Below are 24389 nucleotides of genomic sequence, written 5' to 3'. Positions count from 1 at the left end.
TAGCTTCAGTCAGTGAGAAAGGAACTTGTGTCATTTCTATGGAACGGTAATTAATTCCCACTGAAAAAAGTCTCCCACTAATGATCTCTCAGGAAGTCAGTCCTTAAACGAGCAAGCAAGCAACGGCTTAATAAACCCGGGGAATTAATGAGCCACGATCTATGAAGAGTGCTTTAAAAGATTCTCTAAAAGAAACTGTTACTGTGCTCTAAAGTAATTTTTTTTGGTCATCTGTGGCCAGAAAAAAAACGTATTTGAAAACAGATCATATTTGGATATGAGGGAAATTTAATAAATGTATACTTGTCTTCTACTGAACAGTACAGATCTAATCATGGTGGTGGGTTTAGAACTATGAATTGATATGGCTTACATAGACACATGATTAACACCAAACTTTACCATAACTTCAATCAGTGTTTTTCACTATAGTTAAGATATTCTGATAAAAGTAACAGCTAGAAGCAGGATATCTTGCTGTTATGTGTATGGCTGCAAATAAAGATGGATCCAAACCGAGATCCAAATCCTCCCCAGATCCCCAAACTTTGGTAGTGGGGTTCCAGAATCCAAACCAACCTATGAATTTCACAGCTGTATCTATTGTGGGCTGACCTGGACAACATAACTGAACAGCCATGAACTTTGGAGGTGGGTGATTAAATCCAGATCTGGTTGTAGATCTGCATTTATCAAGCTTGGCTCCACCTCTAATTTCAAGTTATTGGGTAGAAAAGCATCGTCCAGTGGTAACATCTTGGCTTAACAAAATTTGAGAAGTATTGTCAAAGGAAATGCGCATTGCAAAACGCAATCTGGAAAAATATTCAGAAATTTGGTTTCTGAATTCACAGGAGTCCCCATGGATTCAGTGGAAGGCAGGAACTTCGCTGTTTTCATAGCCTGTAGCTCTTCTTTGACTGATTGCCCTTGTGCATTCTACTCTTGGGTGTCTGTGTGCCCAGCATGTGGCGACTGGAAACTGTTTCCCTCAACAATACCGGTTGGGTGGCTCCAGTGCCCTCTGCTGCTGTGCACCACTGTGTGCAGATAAGAGGGCAGAGAAACCTCCCAAGTTCTTATGTACTGTGAGTGATGGTCATTGGTACCCCTGTTCTTTGCCAGAACAGTTTTCTCTCAGTGTATGTAGTACAGTTACAATTTAGTAGTTATAGTTAGTAAGTTTAGTTGGTTTGTTTAAAAAAAAGTGTTTTGATTCTCCCACCTCCGCATTTTGGGGTTCTGCCACCAGCATCAAGGCATGCCCCGGTCTCCAGGCTTGAAGCTGTGCATTTTTGCTCAAAGTCTATGCTGGTGAGCAACCTGCATAGCAGTTGTCTTTGCCAGAAATTCAAGCCTAGAATGAAGAGGATAGGGAGGATAGGGAGGCTAGGCAGAAATTCCTGCATCGATAGAGGCAGCACGCAGACCACCCGTGGAGCCCTCTGGATCTGACTTGGTGCCGAGTGGTGCAGTTTCAGTGAAAAGCACGCCTTCAATGTTGTCAGAGTCCCAACACCATTCTTCTTCACCTATGCCTAGGAAGAAATATGTCTTCCAAAGTGGCACTGACTGGTGGCAGATCTCCACCCTCCAAACCTGGAAAGTGAGGCGAGAAGGAGTCAAGTAGAGTGCATCTGAAATCTAAGCACTCCTCCTCCGAATCAGTGCCTACGCCAGCATAGTTGGCTCCTGCGCCGGAGAGGGCACCATTGTGTCCAGTGTCAGAAGTGGTGCTGTCAGCTTCAGCAGCACCACAGCAGACAGATACGATCTCAGTGCTGACCTCCCTGGAGGCATTTCTAGTGGTAAGGAATTTGCTCGGCCTCAGTGCTGGTATCACTGATAGTGCAGGAGTTGGCTGCCTTGGTACTGTTGAACCATGTGGCACCAACATCAGCAGTGCAGCACGTGGTACTGCACCACCTGCCTATTATCAGGACAGTCAGCCCATCATTGCCATCTAAGTGGAAGCCAGCAATGTTGGTGATACTCTGCCCATTGCCAGGTTCTTGGCACCGGTCCCCAGCACTGACTGGAGCAGCCCTTCCATGATTGGAGGAAGGGGAATTTTCTTCATCAGACTCAGAGGTGGGATCTTTTATCTCACAACCGTGGAGCAGAACCCTCCAGTCCTCTCATAGATCCTCCCTCTCTGCATGCCATCGCAAAGCCGCCATTGGAGATGCCATGGGAATGTGGCCAGGAGGTCACTGGGATCCAGCCTCTTATCAGTGGCCCTTTTGGAATCCCTGAGGATTTACCCCAGCTTCTAAATCCTCCCCTCATCATGGCTCCTCAGTGCCCTTGTCCAGGCAGGGTCAGTCTTCGCATCCAGCTGCCCCATAGCCAGTGTCTGGTACCATGCCCAGTACTGAGCATCAAGAAGGCCTTGTCTACATTACTGCTTAAGTCAACATAAGTTATGTTGCTCAGTGGTGTAAAACCCCAAGCCCCCTAAGTGATGTAACTTGCATTGATTTAATACAGTGTCTACACCCTACTATCTTGGCGGGAGACACTCTCCCATCAACATAGCTTCTGCCTTTCATTGAGGTGGATTAATTACGTCAACGGGAGAGCGCTCTCTTGTCAACTTATCACATCTTCACCAGACCTGCTAAATCATTGCCACTGCATCAATTGCAGCAGCACTGATTTAGTGCGATAGTGAAGACAAGCCCGAAGAGGCACTTGAGGAACCAGAGGAGCAGCCTGTGGAAGAAGTTGAACCACTTCCAGTCTTGGCTTCCTCCTCATCCTTTCTGGGCAAGGCAGTTTCCTCAGAGGCAATTTCACCTCATCCTGATGATTACAATTGTTAGAGAGTGAGGTTTCAGATTTGGGCATTCAGGTCAAGGAGGGCATTCATATCATCTCCTGATAGATGTGTCTTCACTAAAATGTCTATCTAGGGTGGCACTGCCAATCAATGAGATGATATTGGAGCCTACATAGGCACTATGGCAGAGCCCATCTTCATTCCCTCCCACCTCCAAATGGGCGGAGCACAAGTACTATGTGCCCTCTCCAGGGTTGGATTATCTTTACTCCCATCCACCTCCGGAACTATTAGTTGTTATAGCAGCTAATGAGAGAGACCTTTTGCGGTATCAGGCTGCCACCTCCTCAATAGGACCTGACAAAAAAGAGGTCCAGGGGTTATCGACACAGGCCTCCCCCCATTGCTGCTCCAACTCCAGGCCCTTCAAGACACGTGGGAAGTGCCACACAATCATTTTGATGAGCCTCTTGAAGATGCCATGCAAGTTTCCATGTTTCCAGGCCCTATCTCCCCAACAAATGGTTTGCAAATGTCCCACTTCTTCAGTCCTTGGCCTGGATTACTTTGGACTAGTGGATCGTGAACACTGTGGAAGTGGGATATATCCACCAATTTGTTTCTATCCCTCCCTCCCCATCTCTCTTCAGAGACACTCTCATCAGGAACTCCTTCACCAGGAGGTATAATTTCTCATTTGTTTGGGGGCTGTAGAGGAGGTTCCACACTGCCTCAGAGGGAAGGGGTTTTATTCCGGCAATTTCATGATCCTGAAAGTGGGGTGTATATGTGTCTCAGACAAGTTTTAGACCTGCATCAACTTAACAAATTCTTAAAAAAAGATGAAGTTTTGCATGGTCACCTTCACTTCTCTTATCCACTCCCTGGAGACTGGTATGCCACCCTCAACTTAAAAGATTCCTACTTCCATGTGGCAATCCACCAAGCTCGGAGGAAGTACCTCAGATTTCTGGTAAATCAAAATAATTAGTGGTACTACCATTTGGCCTGTCAGCAGCTCCCAATGTTTTTACAAAAGTTATAGCAGTAGTAACTGCCTTCCTCAAAAGATCAGGAGTCCAAATTTACTTTTACTCGGATGACTGGCTTGTCAAGGGCTGATTCTGTGTAGCTCTGATCCAGTCAACTCAGGCCAGACCTTTTCTTCCAGACTGGAGGTTTCAGGCAATTCAATCACTGTAGATCTCAAAGCTCTCCCGGTCACTACAGCACAAAACTGTTTGAGGCTCCTGGAACATATGGCCTCCCACATTTATGTGGTTCAATACACTAGACATTGCCTCAGAATTTTACAAGGCTGGCTGGCCTTAGTCTATCCATTGAGCCATCACCATCTAGAGTCGGTGGTGAGGGTGCCTTCTCATATCATCACCTCCCTAGATTGGTGGACAACTCTGGATAATGTATGTCTAGATGTTCCCTTTGGCCGCCCACAACTGATGCTCACATTAGTGACAGATGCATTTGTCCTTGTTTGGGGGCCCCATCAGGATTCTCTATGGTGTGTAAAGCAAAGTTCTATGAACATCAACATCCGAGAGCTGAAAGCTGTGGGATTGGTGTGGCAAGTGTTTCTGCCATAGATCAAGGGAAACAGCTTGTTAGTTCTCACAGACAACACAGCAACTATGTTCTATCTCAACACACAGGGAGAAGCCCACTCTTCTCCACTCTGTCGAAGCAACTCTGCTTGGGAACTCGGCATTGCCAATTCAATAGATCTAGAAGCTTTTTACGTACTGGGGGTCCAAAATGGTCTGGCAGATCATCTGAATAGATCATTTATGAGTCACCAAAAATGGTCTCTTAACCTGGATGTGGTCACATACATCTTCCTTTGATGGTGGTTTCTTCAAGTAGACCTATTTGTGACAAGGACCAACAGAAAGTGTCAGCCGTTCTATTCCCTAGGAAGCCACAGCCTGGGTTCCCTAACAGATGCATTCTTACTACTTTGGTCAGGCAGGCTCCTCTATGCTTTCCCACCATCCTGCTCATTCACAGGGTATTACTAAAGATAAGATGGGATCAGGCCAGAGTCGTACGCATCATCTGAGTGTGGCCTGTCTACGATGGTTCTTCACTCTCCTATCACTGTCCAATCTCACTTCCACTAGACTTGGACCTAATCTCACAAGATCATGGTCACCTACTCCACCTGAGCCTGCAATCTCTTCATTATGGCTAGATGTTAAAGAGTGGTCTTGCTCAAAAGAAGTTCAAGAGATCCTCCTAAATAATAGAAAGCCTTCTATTAGGGCTACTTACCTCTCTATGTGGAGATGTTTCTCCATTTGGTCTTGCTATTGAAGGGTATCTCTGTCCCATTCTTTGGTTCAATACATAATAGATTACTTATTGTACCTGAAACACCAAGGGTTGGCTGTTAGTTTGATCAAATTACATCTGGTGGCTATTTCAGCGTTCCGTCCTAAAGTGGATAATTGCTCTATTTTCTCTAACAACATGTCCATAAGGTTTTTGAAAGGCCTAGTCAAACTGTATCCTCAGGTGCAAGACCCCATTCCACTTTGGGATCTAAACTTAGTGTTGTCAAGAATTATGGATCCCCTGCTTGAGCCTTTGGCTACTTGCTCTCGGCTACATCTGGCAGTGAAGGTGGAATTTTTGGTTGCCATCTCCTTGACCAGAAGACTCTGAGAGCTGCATGCCTTAATGTCTGGGCCCCCATATGATCTTTAAGGATGAGTTTTATTTGTGTCCTCATCCAAGGTTTGTCCCAAAGGTGCTGTCTGTCATCTTTCCATATGAACCAACTTGAGTGTTCCGAATGCAGATATGGCAGCTATGGCCAATTTATTGTCGTCAGTGGCATCTGATAGCAAGTGAAAGTAAGACTGTCAAGTACCTTCCACTTACACCATGCACAAGAAGGCAGAGAGCTGAATATAGTTCTCAATGGTCAGGGAATAAAGCATGATTCACACCCACTCTATGTAGGTGTCATGTTGGATAGAACTCTCACATATCGTGACCATCTTACAAAGTCAGCGATTAAGGTCAAAACACACAATAACCTGCTTGGAAAACTGGTCAGAATGACATGGGGTGCCAATGCTCAAATGTTACGGATTTCAGTGTTGGCACTATATTATTCAGTGGCAGAGTACTGCCCTCCAGTATGGACTTGCTCTTCTCACACAAAGATGATCAAAGTACAATTTAATTCCAATGTGTGTATTATTTCAGGCAAACTTCAATCTACTCCTCTACCATGGTTACCAGTTCTCTTCAATATTGCTCTGCCCAGTGTTCACAGAGAGGAAAGCGTAGGAAGGCTTTGCAAGAAATTGCATGATATGCCACATCTACCATTAAAGACTTGTTTTATCCACCACATGGTCATCTGTTCTCATAGCACCTGTTGTGGATAAGTTTACCAGGTGAGGGATTTACAGTAGAGGACAGGTGGCAAGTTTCATAGTCTTCAGAGAAAGGAACAAATAATTATTTTGTCTCAGATTCCACTCAACGTCAATCCGGATTTGATTTACTGTGAAGGCAATGGAGCCTTCTGAACTGGTTTCATACTGGACATGGAATTTGAATTTGTGCTGCAGTGTAATTTTGGTGGCATTTGAGTGACAATCCACAACGTCAATGTGGGCAGCCACAAACCATGATACACATTGTTGAGGACTGCAAAATGACTCGACTTACTGGAGGTCTTCATGCCTTGAACATCGTTGATAAGAACGCTGTGGCTTGGCTTGACTGGATTGCATATGCCAGATAAATAAAACATCAACCAGCCAATTTATTTACCTGCATTCTGCCCAAAGTCACATTCAAGTAGGGGAAGAGAAGCATTTGCACACCCTGGACATCAGAACAGTTCTGGCATTCTACCTTGACAGAACTAGGCACTTCTGTAAGTCCTTCCAACTGTTCATAGTGGTGGCAGATTGTCCTTTTATTCTATCAGTCTCCACCCAGAGAATTTCTTCTTGGATAGCCTCTTGTATACACATGTGCTGTGACCTGGCCAATGTCACCCCACTGAGCAGAGTCACAGCTCATTTAACTAGATCACAACTGGCCTCGGTGGCTTTTCTAGCATGTGTTCCAGTTGTGGACATTTTGTAGAGTGGCAACCTGGTCCTCAGTCCACATATTTGCTTCTCATTATACTGTCGCTCAGGACTCCAGAGGTGATGCTAGAGTTGGACGAATTGTTCTCCAATCTTTATTTTAATAGACTCTGATCTCACCTCTGGTTTTCATGGCTTATGAGTCACCAAGAGTGAATGTGCAATCACTTGAAGAAGAAAAAAACAATTACTAACCTATTCAGTAACTGTTGTTCTTTGAGATATGTTGCACATGTCCATTCCACGACTCGCCCTTCTACTCCTCTACATTGGAGTTCAGCAAGAAAGATCTGAGTGGGGTTGAGGGGTGGCATTACCCTTTTATAACTGCATGCAGTGATGTGTGGCAGCAGACGGTGCTCAAGCTGCCCAATGAATACAGCTGAGGGAAAAATTTCCGATGGCCATGCACTGGGCACACAGAAACTCAAGAATGGAATGGACGTATGCAGCTCACCTTGAAGAACAACAGGTTATTAACTATTTTTTTCCCAAACCCTTTTATGTTAACTTCACAGAGATTTCCTTTCTTTCTAGTCCACTCCAACAGGAGGGAGCAACTGGGTCTGAAATTAGGATCTGTTTTTAAACACTGGGCCTACGTATGCCTCTGTGATACACCTGAGGAATTGCCACTGAAGTTACAAGGAGGTGTGTGCATTATGATAGACCTGGCTGTGCTGCTGTGCTTAAGGTTGTATCTCATAGGACGAGAGATCATAGAGCATTTTTATGTATTTATATAAAATAAATGTAAACTATTGTAAGATGGGGATCAGCATTTGATTTTCTGTGCTGTGCAATTTTAAGATTTATCAAATTTGTAAACTTTATTTTAGGCCAGTCAAGCAATTAAAAAAATTAATAATGCTGTTAAACAATAATAAAATATCATTTTATTTAAATATTTTTAGATGTTTTCAACATTTTCAAATCTATTGATTTCAATTACAACACAGAATACAAAGTGTACAGTGCTCACTTTATTTTTGATTACAAATATTTGCACTGTAAAAAACAAAAGAAATAGTATTTTTCAATTCACCTAATACAAGTACTGTAGTGCAATCTCTTTGTCATGAAAATTGAACTTTCAAATGTAGAATTATGCACAAAAAATAACTGCATTCAAAAATAAAACAATGTAAAACTTTAGAGCCTACAAGTCCACTCAGTCCTACTTCTTGTTCAGCCAATTGCTCAAACAAGTTTGTTTACATTTGCAGGAGATAATGTGGCCCGCTTCTTGTTCACAATGCATCTGAAAGTGACAACAGGTGTTCACATGGCACTGTTGTAGCCGGTGTCGCAAGATATTTACGTGCCAGATGCGCTAAAGATTCATATGTCACTTCATACTTCAACCACCATTCCAGAGGATATGAGACCATGTGATGATGGGTTTTGCTCAATAACAATCCAAAGCAGTGAGGACCCACACATGTACATTTTCATTGTCGGAGTCAGATGCCACCAGCAGAAGGTTGATTTTCTTTTTTGGTGGTTTGGGTTCTGTCATTTCCTCATTGGAGTGTTGCTCTTTTAAGACTTCTGAAAGCATGTTCCATACCTCATTCCTCTCAGATTTTGGAAGGCACTTCAGATTCTTACACCTTGGGTAAAGTGCTGTAGCTATCTTTAGAAATCTCACATTATGTACCTTCTTTGCATTTTGTCAAATCTGCAGTGAAAGTGTTCTTAAAACAAACATGTGCTGGGTCATCATCCAAGACTGCTATAACATGGCAGAATATAGGTAAAACAGAGCAGGGGACAAACAGTTCTCCCCCAAGGAGTTCAGTCACAAATTTAATTAATACATGTTTTTTTTAATGAGCATCATCAGCATGGAACTATATCCTCTGGAATGATGGCCAAAGCATGCAGGGGCATACAAATGTTTAGCATATCTGGCACATAAATACCTTGCAATGGTGGTTACAAAAGTGCCATGTGAACCCCTGTTTTCACTTTCAGGTGACATTGTAAATGAGAAGCGGGCAGCATTATCTCCTGCAAATGTAAACAAACTTGTTTTTCTGAGAAAATGGCTGAACAAGAAGTAGAACAGAGTGGATTTGTAGGCTCTAAAGTTTTACATTGTTTTGTTTTTGAGTGCAGTTATGTAACAAAAAAAATCTACATTTTTAAGTTGCACTTTCATGATAAAGAAATCTCACTCCAGTACTTGTATGAGGTGAATTGAAAAATAGTATTTCTTTTGTTTATCCTTTGTACAGTACAAATATTTGTAATAAAAATAATATAAAGTGAGCACTGTACACTTTGTATTCTGTGTTGTAACTGAAATCAATGTATTTGAAAATGTAGAAAAACATCCAAATATTTGAAAAATTTCAATTGGTATTTTATTGTTTAACAGGGCGAATAAAACTGTGAATAATCATGATTCATTGTTTTGAGTTAATTGTGTGAGTTAATTGTGATTAATCAACAGCCTTACTGTATTTCAACACTTACCTTTTTTAAGCAACACAAATTTTGATTAGGTATTTTAAAAACCGAAAGTCTATGAATTATTGCTGGGGATAGGATATCCAAATGTAATGAGAAAACTGGCAAGAATTTTCTTCTGATTTGGAACAAGAATTGGATAACAAATCACCCTAATGTAACTGGCTTAAATTAGATACATTATTAAATAACATGGGGCATGTTTAGAAGAAGCCAAAAATCCCATTTCAGTCTTCTCTGTTTTCTTTCTCTGGAAGTGCTCCTGTCTATAATTCAATTAGAATGGAGTTTGCTTCTGCAGATAACCTTGGTACTTGATATAAATCTTTAAGTTTAAAAAGCTTCCCACTGGAGGTAATCAGAAATTTTCTGACAAAACGAAGTTTTTTCAGAAAACGGCAAATCACTAAAAGCAACATGTTTCGCCGAATCTATTACAGGTGGCAGGGAAGACCCTAGGAGCTGGTCCCAAGACGTGCAGGCTCTCAACTCCACAGTAGAAACCCTGGAAGTCCTGAGAAGTCCAGCTTGAGTGTGGAGCCTGGCAAGCCCTAGAACCCTGGCTGCACCTGGGAGTCTGAGGGCAATAAGGTTCCCTGCCTGAGAGCCCCTGAGTGAAACTGATGTTCTTGTCAATCCACAGTTGCTATTCAGTGAATGCAGCATTGAACCTGACAAGACTGTCAACTTCCACATATTTAGTTTCAGGAACACTGTATTCTGGTGTTTGCAAAACAAAATTCTGGGGAGATCTCTGGATCACTTGGAAATTGTTGGTAAATTTGCATTTGTTCCAAATGGGAATGAAAGCAAATTCTGCAATACTGAAACTTCTTGCAAACCAACCCCCACTCCCAAGTTTTGGCCAGCTGTACTTCCTATAGCCGTGGACTGCTGGCCTGGCCCTTGTGTGGTCCAGCAGATAGAGCACCAGATTAGGAATTAGGAAACTTGACTTTTCATTTCTGATCACTGGCTTTGATTTGCTGTGTGACAATGAGCAAGTAACTTAACCTCTATGTGCCTCAGTTTTCCATCTGTAAAATAGGGATAATAATGCTTACTCACCTTTGGAAAGCACTTAGTGGTCTAATGCTGAACAACACAATATAAGTGTTTGCCGATTTTTAGTCATTTAGGTTTTTTTCTCTTTAAATTTTGACATTAGCACAAGCAGTGTCTGTGGTCCAGAGTGTTTCTTCCTATTTCTGGTACACTTGTAAGTTGTGACTTTTTTTCTGGATACTGACTTTGGTCCAGTGATCCAACCCTTTGTGACCTCCAGGCTAGATGATTGCAATGCAGTCCCCAAAGAACACATCAACAGGTTGATTCAAAAGCTTATGTTCTCAAGAGCAGGGACATCCATGCCCTGTCAACTTCATGCTCTCCTTTTTCTCAGCATGTACTCATCAGGGATTTAATTCTACACTTCAAAACCTTCAATAACATTGGGCCAATTTATCTGTGGGAACATCTGTTGCTTTTTTCTCTTGTGGGGGCCACTGAAATCTGCAAGGCTGGAGCTTCTGACTCCCTATAGTTTAATCTTGACAAGGAAGCAGTTAAGGCTCACTTTGTTGATAGCCCATGACTTTGGAATGCTCTCCCCCTTCAGCAGTACTAAAATCCATCCTCCTTTTGTGTGAGGTAGCAGATATTTTTGTCTGTGGCTTTTGTGTCAGTTTGTGGTATTTCTTGCAGAGTTTCCTGTTACAGAAAGGAGGGTGGTAGGAGTTTGTTCATATATTGTTATGCTGATTCAGGCTTTTTATCTGGTAATGGGATCCAGTTCTTGATTTTTAGTTTAATGTTGTAGAGTTTTTGGATGCCTCTTGACTAAAGCATTTCTGTGTCACCTATTACTGTTGTTTGCCCTTATTGAGTATGACAGGGTGCATGGTGCTGCATTACCACAAAGTACAGACACTCACAATGAAACCTGTTCTGAGCCAATTTATACCCATTAACCTCAAGTGTATAAATCAGTACAGGATATGGCTAGGTTCCTACTCCAAGCTGTTTACAGACTAATCTCTCCACTACGAAGAGTGATTCCATAGCACAGAGGGGTTCCATGCAAACTTTATACAGTGTCTGAGGGGCTTCTGGAGGTCAATATACATACCACATCAATCCCTGCTCATGGCTTGTCCCTTCCTCATAACTCATGGAGCGCTGTCTTTAGGCTCTGGTATCAAGCTGACAGGTGCCACAGAGGTGACTACCGCACACTCTCCTTTGGGATGGGAGGAGTTGACAGGAAGTTTATTGGATAAAAGTTCCTCTAATGGGTACCTCCAGGTGATGACTGAGGTGCACTGCTGGTTTCGTGGTGAGAAATTTGCATTGCTCCTGGTTGAGCAGTACTTAGTGTATAGATAAATAGAGGCTTTCAGCTTCCATCGGCGATAAATAAATGCAATAAAAGATAAATATACAAAGTCACACCGTGTGAGAGGGGATAAAGAATTGGCTTAGTCATTCAAAACAGAGGACACTTGTGAGAGAAAACATTTTGGGACGGAAGAATCTGTCTAATAGCTTGGAACAGTTTGGTTCATAATTAATATATATATATGGGACACTTAAAACTAGACTGGTCAAAGCACTAAAATTTTACAACAACAATGCCCTTTTGGCAAGGAAATTGGCTTTTTTCCGCAACAGGTGTTTATCATCCCTACTTTCTGGTATTCTGTGCGCTGGAAGAAAGAACGTGGAGGAAGGTGATAAAATGTTATGATACTTGAAAATTAGATGGATGCTCAGGGAACAGTCAACATAAAAGAGGAAAGAAACAATCTGTTCCATATTCTAACAGCAGAAGGAGATGAGTGGCTTAAGCGCCTGCCTGTCCAAAATAAGGTCCTGATCCAAAGACCATTAAAGTCCCTGGGAGTCTTAACTACTGACTTCAGTGGACTGTGAAATAAGGCCCATCTAACATAATCAGACCAAAGGATAAGTAAAGAATACATTGTACTCTAGTAGTCAAATGCTCAAAGGAAATCAATTTCTGGGATGTATAAACATATAAAAAAGAGGCATAAAGGCAAAGCTCAAGAACACTTAGTGTTTTATAAGGTACTTGTGAAAAGTAGAATATTGTAAGGATTTCATGGGTACAGATATTAGTGGCTAGATTTAAAACTACTTGTTCATTTTTCTAAGCCCAGTATGTCGATTTCTTCATACATCCTTGTGGGTGAAAAACCATGACCATGCAAAAACTCAGCCTATACATATTAGATTCCTTTAAAAGCAGATGATGAACATAAAGAAGAAGAAAAGCAAATCAAATATTATTTTCCAATATTTTTAGTTCTTGCTTTGTGATACAGTGTCACTGTGCCATATGCAAAATCTATCTACCCTCATGACTTCATGACTTCCTCCTAACCAGCCCCCGTGCACACTTTTCCTTCTATACAAATTTTTTCCCAGTGTGCCCTTCTGGGGCTGTTCATTTAAATTTGGCAGAGCCATGCAGTTGCAGCCCTAGAGTAGCCATTTGGTCACTGCCTGTTGCATCCTCCTTTTCCAAAGGGTAAATATGTTTTAATGTGTTATAGTCTTCTCCCAACTTTCGTTTCCAGTTCCTGAAGAGGGTAGTACATTCAGACAACGCTCTACACAAAATAAGTGGGCAGGAAGGAAAACAAATCTTGTTCCTTATGAAACATGCAGGGATTGCTGCTATTTGTGATAAATAGCTAACAAGTTGATAATCTGGGGGAAAACATCAAGGAACTAAGAGGAAAAGTAGCCAGTGAAATCTCAACTGCAAACAAACAAAAAGTCACAGGAATCTATAGTGAGATTAAAAAACCCTCCAAACTTCTAAACACTCCTTTCCACTCTGACCCGTAGTATTTCTTTCATCATACGATAGAGACACAGTATGCAGGAGGACTGAGAATGCTTTGTTTATAGTCCACTCCAGACATAATCCAGTTGTGAAGAGCTGAAATCTGCATTTGGATGCAGATATAATTAAAGCATAATAATCATGATTTATATTTGTACATTACTTTTAATCTCAAAGCATTTTCAAATGCACAGAACCAATGAAATGTAACTTCCTCTGGCATAGGAGATGGCGACCAAGCGGAAAAGACAGGATCTCTACTTTTAAGGGCTCATCCAAAAATGGATCTTGAGAGATGAGCACCTGCAGCTACCAGTGATTTTAGAAGGAGGTGCAGGTGCTTACAACACCTTTAAGGATTTGAGCCATGCATAATAAGCTATGTGGTCTCCAATTCAGCTACTTCAGAAAGATGAACTGAGTTAGGCTTCCTGCTGTTTGAATGTGCAGCTGAAAGAATTCAACTTATTTGAGCATAAGCTTTCGTGAGCTACAGCTCACTTCATCGGATGCATACTGTGGAAAGTGTAGAAGATCTTTTTATACACACAAAGCATGAAAAAATACCTCCCCCCACCCCACTCTCCTGCTGGTAATAGCTTATCTAAAGTGATCACTCTCCTTACAATGTGTATGATAATCAAGGTGGGCCATTTCCAGCACAAATCCAGGGTTTAACAAGAACGTCTGGGGGGGAGGAGGGGTAGGAAAAAACAAGGGGAAACAGGTTACTTGCATAATGACTTAGCCACTCCCAGTCTCTATTCAAGCCTAAGTTAATTGTATCCAATTTGCAAATGAATTCCAATTCAACAGTCTCTCGCTGGAGTCTGGTTTGGAAGTTTTTTTGTTGTAATATCGCAACTTTCATGTCTGTAATCGTGTGACCAGAGAGATTGAAGTGTTCTCCGACTGGTTTATGAATGTTATAATTCTTGACATCTGATTTGTGTCCATTTATTCTTTTACGTAGAGACTGTCCAGTTTGACCAATGTACATGGCAGAGGGGCATTGCTGGCACATGATGGCATATATCACATTGGTGGATGTGCAGGTGATGTTATTAGGCCCTGTGATGGTGTCCCCTGAATAGATATGTGGGCACAGTTGGCAACGGGCTTTGTTGCAAGGATAGGTTCCTGGGTTAGTGGTTCTGTTGTGTGGTATGTGGTTGCTGGTGAGTATTTGCTTCAGGTTGGGGGGCTGTCTGTAGGCAAGGACTGGCCTGTCTCCCAAGATTTGTGAGAGTGTTGGGTCATCCTTCAGGATAGGTTGTAGATCCTTAATAATGCGTTGGAGGGGTTTTAGTTGGGGGCTGAAGGTGATGGCTAGTGGCTAGTAGCTCACGAAAGCTTATGCTCAAATAAATTGGTTAGTCTCTAAGGTGCCACAAGTACTCCTTTTCTTTTTGTGAATACAGACTAACACGGCTGTTACTCTGAAACCTGTAAGAATTCAAGGTATTTCAAACTTGATACTTAAGAATAGTCACTAAACTCTCCTTGCAGTGTTAGTTGCCTTAGAGGGAGCACGTGCCTTTCAGATAGGTGTTGGGGGAGAGACACATGTTTAAATAAGGCAAAGTAGAAACTCACATTCAGAATCTCACTGTTGCATTTGCAGAGTGGATAATGGGGAAGGAAGACAGTGGGATATGGGCCAGCAGAGAACAAAGAGAGCTCCTTAGTCTAGGATGTTGAATTCTCTTACTGCGTGCAGTCTTCTAACTCCCCACTTTCCCCGCATCAAACTGTGCATCCATGAAAGGGCCATGCAGCATCTGGTCTCTAGTGGCTGTGGCAGGGTAATGGGAATGAGGACTCTTAGGTTCCAGTCCTACCTCTTCCACTAACTTGCTATGGGCAAGTCACATTCTACATTTCTACATTTCAGTTTGCCCATCTATAAAATATTTCATAGAGGGCTGGTGACGTTTAATGAATTAATTTTTAAAAGTGCTTTGGGATCTTCAGCTGAGAAGTGCTGTGGAATATTTCTTATTTTATAAATTAAGGGTATCTCAGCCTCCCAAATCATAGGGTTAGAAGGAACCGCAAGGGTCATCTCGTCTAACCCTGTCAAGATGTAGAATTTGTTGTGTCTCAACCATCCAAGACAGATAGCTATCCAGCCTCTTTTTGAAAACCATCAGTGAAGGAGAGTCTATGGCTTCTTTTTGTCACTGAACATTTCTGCTAATAATTGACAGTAAAAGTGAGGTGACACCTCACTTTTGTGTCTGCAATGAGATGCAATTTAAAGATAAGTATCAGGTCATTAGGCTTGAACTCTTGCACCTCATGGTTGCTGTTTTTTGTTACAAATATACTGTTTCAGAAGGGCATGCCACATTGGAGACCTATACACTGTAGGGTGGGGGACTGGGCTCCTCGGACATGTACTGTTTATTTGAAGAAGAAGAAGAAGACGACAGAATGAGCTTGTTTCAGAGTAGCAGCCGTGTTAGTCTGTATTCACAAAAAGAAAAGGAGTACTAGTGGCACCTTAGAGACTAACCAATTATTTGAGCATAAGCTTTCGTGAGCTACAGCTCACTTCATTGGATGCATTCACTGCATCCGATGAAGTGAGCTGTAGCTCACGAAAGCTTATGCTCAAATAATTGGTTAGTCTCTAAGGTGCCAGAATGAGCTTGGTGACTAAGGGCTTGCCCATACACAAAAATTGCCCCTCTTTAACTATAACAGTTTAACTATTTCAGTCAGAAACCACAACCCTAACTGTAATAGTTATACCCGTACATAATTTGTGAGTAGGTAAAGCCTTACTTGTTTGGATGGGACCCTCTTAGGCTGCATAAATTGCAGGTAATTAGGTTAGATGTGTAATTAAAAGTGAATTGGCACAATGGAGGATTAGATGAAATCCAAGGGAGCACCATTTGAAACTCTTCAGTATTGAATCAGAGCTACCAGAGAGTTACCTTGATCATAAGCCTGATTAGCTGAACTCAGCTTGACCAAAATTCTATTTATCTGGATGCCTCAGGAAAAACTTCCTCCACACAATTTAATTTTTGTTAGTTAGTTTTTATTTTGTGTGTGGTGTGTTTCTATTTCTTTAAAACACCAACTGAACATGAATCAACCACTCTATGACTGAGAATTGTGGAGCCTGGTGTGCAGCAGATCTGTAGGCCTGCGTAAACTGGCAAAGAGCAAATGTAACTGTGCAACAGATTTATTTAAAATAACAGGCCTGAAATAATGGCTGGTTATACCAGCTGATGTGTCTTTTAAATTAATTTTCAGGACTAAACCTGTTGTTTAGACATTCATTCCAACGTGTTTTAGCTGTATTGATGAATGCATGGGGTAACAGATTGTCTCCATACTTACTGTCACTGTGTCAAATGAGAATTGTAGTGGTACATACAATCTTATTGCTGCTAATGAAGGTAGCAATGCTTTGTGTAATTTGTTCATCCCTGAGGGGTGTTTATTGTATAGTTGTAAATGCTATTGTGTTGGTAGTGCTGTTGTACATTAGCAGTTGCATTAGTTTCCTGCTATATTTTTTCCCCTCCACTTTTCTCTGATATGGAACCTGAGTCTGCCTCTATTGAAATTAAATTACTTTAACTTCCATGAATTTAAGTGGGAGCAGGATCAGGCCCTTAATGGTTGCATTCATATGTGTAAGGGTCTAGTGTATATGGGGAGGTTTCACAGCAAAAAGAGAACTAAGTGGGCAGCTGGAGGATTCCCTTTGTATAGGGAAATTCCTGCTTGGTGTAGGACCAGCATAGCTAACTCAGTGTGACCCCTTCCTGAGCTCTTTGGTATAGGGGAGGTGCTGGGAATGCAGCCACAGTTCATTGCATGTCAATTATTCCCACCAGTAAAGCAGCTCCTGGGTCACTGTTACATTCGGATGCAATTTAGAGCAGCTTTCAGGTTGCTCAGTCTTGTGCCAGGGGCTGAACTACCTCCTGGCTGCCTCCCAGGTTTGGGATAGGAAAGAACTGTGTCAGAAAATCACTTGTATTTCATCTCCCCTCATGCACTGAACACTGCTTTGGTGCACGTGGGTATTCAGCTCTGTGTGTGTCTGAGTCTTGCTTTCAGAAATTATGGTCAGTTTCCTCCCAGTTAACAGTATTGCAGAGCGGAGAAGCCAAAAGTGTCTGAAGTCTGTTATGGGGTGTGATGAGGTGTCTCCCCCCCCATAGGCCCTGAAGGGGTTAATGTGGGTCTGAGGGACTAATTAGGGTACCTGGCTGCACCTGGAGGGACAGCCAATCTTAACTAAACAAGAGGCTCAGATGGGCTGGAGTAGATTGGATTATAAAACCAGGCAGTTTGCAGCAGAAATAGGCTGTAGGGAGAGAGGCTGCAGTCCCTCTGGGAGCAGAGAGGAGGGGAGGGGAGGGAAGGGTTCTCACTCTCACTCTCGCTCTAGAAGAAGGGTCATCCCCTGAGGAGTTGTAGGGAGAGAAAGCTTGAGAGGGATGGGTAGGAAGAAGCTTAGGGAAACAGCAGCAAGGGGTAGACCTTGGCTGCTTGCTATAGGGTCCCTGAGCTGGAACCCAATGTAGAGCTCAAGCTTGGATTCCCCTACCAGCCACTAGGAAGAGGTGCAGGTGCATTGGTGATGCCATCTGGAGAGACTTTATTACCCCGGAAGGGGAGGACTAATGTGACTTGGCCAGAGGGCTAAGCTATGAAGGTGAGGCACTGCAGCTCCTGAGGAGCAAGAGAGGGGCCACAAAGCGAGACAACAGGCTGAGTAACTGCAAAAAGAGGTCATCTGGCTGGCATAGCTAATTCCCATATGCGGCCAGAAGGAGGCACCCTCGCACTGAGTAGAGCACCCTGTAACAGTGGGTTTTGCAAACAGGAGCTGCAGTGTCCTGCTGGCAGCCAGCAGCTGAAATACACAAGAGAAATACTTAACTGCTACTGCTGAAGTAAATGAAGTTGAGCTCATGACACAGAGGAAAAGTGAGAACCTACTTTTTCCAAGGGACTCAGGGTCAGAGAAGAGACACTTGGGTTTCTCTTATAAATGCTGCAAGCAGGTGATGGCTACTACTGCTGAGCATTCTTTGAAAAACAGCTTCCAAAGTCAAAGGAAAGTCTAGGGAAAGGTACTGGGATAGGGTTATGTGACTTTTCAGCCAGTTACTGGCCAGTTGTTAATGCTATTGTGTTGGTAGTGCTGTTGTACATTAGCAGTTGCATTAGTTTCCTGCTATATTTTTTCCCCTCCACTTTTCTCTGATATGGAACCTGAAAGTTATTTACCTATTTGAAGACCAGAGTGCTAAACTATTTTTGGTCACATTACTCTATTTCAGCCACAGGGATTTTATCTGGCCAATGAAGAATGTAATTCATAGATTCAAAGCCAGAAGGGACCATTGTGATCACCTAGTCTGACTTCTTGTGTAACACAGACATAGCACTTCCATTAATTAATTCCTGCTTCAAGTCTAATTGCTATTGTTGAACTGGAGCATATCTTTTAGAAAAACATCCAGTGTTGATTTAAATGTTTCCAATGATGGGGATTCCATGACAAACATTGGTAAGCTGTTCAAATATGGACATGAATGAAATCATCCATCATCTGCTTCCAAGAGGAGTAATACAATGCACTCCTCATCCAATTTTAGCTTTAGAGAATCAGGAATAAAACAGAGCAAAGATCTGCCTGAAACATCTGAGTAAGTTTCTCAAATGATTATCTTCACATTCCCATTTTGCTTTCCCACAGACAATTCTTCCATTTTCCTTTTACCAACTTTGATCATTGAATTTGGATTGGTGCACACTGAGGAACTTTCTGGCCTTATAAAACAGAGGACAGCAGGATTAGAAAGAAATAAAATGGCCCCTCGCTGTCTGATGGTTCTTCCACCTTTGGGCAGCTGTCCTTCTTCTTATTCCATGACCAGCTTCAGTCTTATAAACTATGATCATCATCCCTTTGACAAGCTAAACAGCTTGAGCTCCTTGAGCCTTTCTCTGTAAGGCATGATTCCAATCCTTTACTCATTATCATGGCTTTTCTCTGAACTCTCCCTAATTTCTCAAAATCCTTCTTGAATTGTGGGTATCCGAATTGGACACAATATCCCAATAATGGTTGTACTAGTGTCAAATACAGAGTTAATATAACTGTTCTACTCCTGCTTGACATTCCTGTACTTATACATCCAAGAATTGCATTAGTTGTTTTGGCCACCGTGTTGCACCAGGAGCTCATGTTCTTCTGACTATGCACCATGACCCCAAGTATTTTTCAGAGTCACTGCTTCCCAGGATAGAATCCTCTGTCTTGTCAGTATGGCCTGCTTTCTTTGTTCCTAAATGCATAACTTTACATTGGGACAATTGAAACACATTTTGTTTGTTTGCTCCCAGCTTACCAAGGAATCCAGATCATTTCCCCAATCTTTGTATCATCTACAAACATTATCAGTGATGATTTTTTTTCCGTTCAGGTCATTCATAAAAATGTTAAAAGGCCAAAAACTGATCCCTATAGGACCCTACTGGAAACACACCTGCTTGTTGATGATTCCCCATTTACAGTTACATTTTTGAGACCTGTCAGTTAGCCAGTTTTTAATCCATTTAATGTATGCCATTCTGACTTGGTATAGTTCTAAATTCTTAACCAAAATGTTGTGCAGCACCAAGTCAAATGCCTTACAGAAGTCTCAGTATATTATCATTAACACTATTACTTTTACAAATTTGGTTGATACCAAGTTAGTATGACAAAATCTATTTTTCCTCAATCCATACAGAGTGGGATTAATTATATTACCCTCTAATTTTTTATTAATTGAATCCTGTATCACATGTTCTGCTTTTCATTTTGTTTTGTTTTTTTTTAAAATAAGGTTTAAAGAGCTGGGTGATTCGTTAAGTAGGAACACAACTTTTGCTTCCCTTTACCCTATTTCATATTACCTTGACATCTAAGGGTCTCCCTCAAATATTCTAAATATCATCCGCCAAACTCCGTTACACTCATTTCAAATGATCCATAAACATTGGCTTGCTCAGAAAGTGCTGGAGAATTGTTTTGAAAATGGAAAAGCATCAGTCCAACCTTGTATATTGCAGAGTTGTAGCTGTGTTGGTCCCAAGATATTAGACACAAGGTAGGTGAGGTAATATCTTCTTTTGGACCAACTTCTGTTAGTGAATGAGAGAGAGAAGCTTTCAAGCTTACACTGTGTAAGCTCAAAAGCTTGTCTCTCTCTCACCAACTGAAGTCCCACTTGTGTCTCCTGTATACTATTCCCTATGTCCCTATTCCCTTCCCTCCTTTCCCAGCACGCATTCACATGTGTCATTCCTCTTTTGGAAAATAGCTTGACCCTCTTCTGAATTATCTATTGTACTCCGATTACATTTCGCAAAAGGTGGGAAGACACCTTTTTTTTTTTTTTGGTAGGGGCTGTAACATTTTGCTCAACTGACCTGAAATTTGGATCACTAACCTGCCCCCACACTTTCATGGATCACAGCAAATTTCAAAGAATCAGATTAAGGATGTGAATTTTAGAGCACTTAGAGTTGACCTTTTCAATAGAAAAGTCTTTTCCACCTTAACTATAGCAGAGCTAGTGCTCTGCGACAGTAACCATATTGTTCTGATAACATATGGCTTTATGAAGAAAAAATAACAGTGTGCTTCCTATGGAAAGGGAAGGTATGGTAAGATGGAATGAGAACCACAACAGGTCGTGGAAGCAAAGACTGTGTGACCCAAGAGAGCAGTTCTATTCTGGCTCAGAATCTCAATCTGCAAATGCCATATGGCCACGATATCAAAGGGCCTGGCTTCTCAGCTTAAGATGATTTGGCATGATTTAAAGTTCAGAGCACATGTTCATGGGCTTCTTTTGAAAAGAAAGAATAAATGTTATAATTGCAGATGAACTTGATGGTCTTTGAAATTGTTTTGATTCTCAGAATGGAAATACAGCCCATGTACAGTACTTCTACATCTACAAATAAACTAGCTGTCTGCTCTAGCCTTCACTAAGAAAGCAAATGGTATGTACATGGCCGCAGAATTAATGATGTTCCACTGCACAACCAAGTGAGCAGGTTTTTGGGGAGCCTAACAGGGAGATGCAATTATTAATAGGAAAGCAAACTTGATTTTTTTATTTGTGTTTAGGGGTCTGGAGATGGGTGCTCTGAAAAAGAAATGGGTCAAATCTCTCCTTTTTCTCTAGTACTAGAAGCATGGGAGTTGCCACTTCCAGGGGGAAAAGGATGAGGAAACACGTCTTGCAAATGGGCTCTTTTACCTAAAGAATGGCCTCAAGAAATGGTGCAGAATAGGCTAGCTTGGTAACTGAGGCTAAAACAGAGGTGGGGAGGTTTTTTTCCCCTAAATTCAAGGGATTTATCACACAACAGTACACAAAAATAACTAACATTTATATAAATAACACCAGCCCTCTAAAGTGAAAAGCAACACCTATTTCCGGAGTAGGGAATGAGCCTCTTGAGATTGCCTTGAAGCCTGCTAGGAAAGCGGAGGAGCCTGGGGCCCAAATTTTCAAAAGTCAAGATTGCTAAAAATCATAAGTTTTTTTTTTAAAGAATAAATTTTGGTTCACATTTCCAAGCTTTTCTCAGCAATCATGAGGGCTAAAAAATTTCTTTTTAAATGAAAGCTGAGATTCTCATGCAATGTCATGATTCCAGCAGCTGGAGCTTTAAGAAAAACTCCGAATGTAGCAAGATTCATGATAAAATGGTAAGCTGGCAACAAACTTTTATCCGACCTTTTTTTCTACAGGGAAACTAAGACTTCAAATGTTATCTGACAAGAAAATGTGGTTGTCCTAGTCCCCGGGCTAAAGTCACATTTCTCCAAATAAATTAAAATGGAATACTATTGCTGTGATTGTCTAGAAGCATTTCTTGCTTTCTGTTTTGAACTAATGTGCTGACTTTTCTCATATTTATTTTCTTCTTAATTTGTCAGGTTCTCACTTGATCTTCTATAGTTAGCTTTGTCCTTATTTACTTTTCTTATTATTTTGTTATGTTTCATTTAGAGGGATCATTCTGTCATTATTTATAGATTTTTATATCCCTTTTCAGGACAGATTATACGAGAGACTCTATACAGAATAAAATTGTATTATAGTACAATGTCTCTGCTGGGTGCAGTAACCAAACTCAATACGATAACTGTGAGAACCTTTTATAGTTGTCCATTGACCCCATGGATGAAATCCAAAATAGCAACTCTGCAAATTCAATAAACATGATCCAAGCCAAAACCAGCAAAACAAGCAATGTAGTATTGGATTGAAGGGAAGATGGTTGATGGGAGAAAGAAATTATATAATGCCTAGTCAGTGTCACTGTCAACCTCCTTTCCTCACTTTATTCAAATTTGGCGTTTGTTTTCATCTCATTTTAAATTAAAGAAATCCAGAACCAAACCAATGTCATCTGCCACTGAGTGGAGTGGAGATGACACAGATGTGAAGGAGGGGTAGACAGCCCTGAAGTGGATATGAGTAATGGAAAGCAAACCAACGAAATGTTTTGAAGAAGGATTTGTTGGGGGATTCTGTAGCTTTTCATGAAGCATTACTATTACAACAAGTGCATTACCTGCAACTAGATTTCAATTAGGCTAGGGGAAAAGCAGCTTAATTTAAATTTGATTTATGGAAACAAAGGCACATTTTTTAAAAAAAAATCCTCTGTTCTCTATAGACATCAAATGGAATTAGCTATCCTCCTCCATTTGTGGGATAGTTTCAATGATACATTAAATTCAACAACAGAAAATTCTTCTTTTCCATTAGTATGTCCCATTGAAATCAGTGGTTCAACACTTCTAAAAATAAAGCCACTTATTAGGAGCCTAATTTTAGGCACCAATTTTCTGAGAGTCTTGACTTGTATGTTTAAAATATATAGATAGATATTTTGGTGTTTCTCTCTCCCCTTGCCTTCCATCCCTCTACACTTAGTATTAGAACTGAGTGACTTTTTTCAATCAAAACTTTTTTCTGGCAAAAAATACACATTTGTTGATGCTGAAATATTTTGAGAATATGTGTCGATTTCACCAAATTGTCTGTTTAGAAAAAAAAGCCTTAAAAATTCTGCAAAAATTACTATGTTTCATTTCCACATTTTTAAAACAGAATGTTTTGATTGTTTTTGTTGACAAGCCTTTTTGTTTCAAAATTTCCCTTAATATTTTTTAAAAATAAAAAATGTTTGAAAATGCTGAAAACAAAACATTTTGTTTGGCCTGAAATAATCCCTCCCCCCCGATTTTTCAATTCTCTGAAAAATTTGAATGTTTTCATTTTCAGTCTGCCTTGAAATGAATTATTTTTCCCGATTTGGCAATGTACTAAAAAATCCTTTTATTTCCCCAGCCCTACTTAGTATGTTACTTGTCATTCTAGGTCCTAATTCTGCAAACAATGCTGTGTGAGCAGATCTCTGTGTGTCACTCCGTGACTTCAATGAAGGATCTATATGGGTGCAAGAGTACGCCCAGCCAGAAGCTACTTGTCGGATTGGGAACTTTTTGGCTAGGTTTTATGTCTAGCTCACTTAGTAGAGCAATGACAGTGCGGACCTGATCTTTGTCCCTGGGCAGAACTGTAACACACAATAATGAAGCATGAGTAGTGCTTAGGTAGAACAGTAATATTAAAGAGCTTTTAGATCTTTAATATAATAAACATTTTGTCATTTCTGAAAAAAGTGTTAATTGTACTGTGAGTATTTTCTGATATACCCAATCATGAAGATGAAGCAAATGGAATGGAGCTCTAAAGACAATGTTGAACTAAGTTCTATAGATCTACTTTAGAAAAAAAAAATAGAGCCAATTGCACAGGCAGAGGGCAGATACTGGTAATTTTCTGAACTGCTTTGTGATGCAGAAAATCCTTTTTGATCTGCTCTAGCAGCATTTAGCCCCTTTACAAGGTTCTTTCTTGGGGTGGGGGTGGGGGGAATTGTGTTTGTTTGATTTTTTTTTAAATACGGATTTTTTTAAATTAAAGCTCTTGTAAGCATAAAAACACTTAACATAGAATCTTTTTGGTACCAAGGATCTACCTGTGTGTTCGTGCTCTATTAGGAG

Source organism: Natator depressus, chromosome 1 (genome assembly GCF_965152275.1).
Source record: "Natator depressus isolate rNatDep1 chromosome 1, rNatDep2.hap1, whole genome shotgun sequence".
NCBI classification, from domain to species: Eukaryota; Metazoa; Chordata; order Testudines; family Cheloniidae; genus Natator; species Natator depressus.
Note: the sequence above shows the minus strand (reverse complement) of the source record.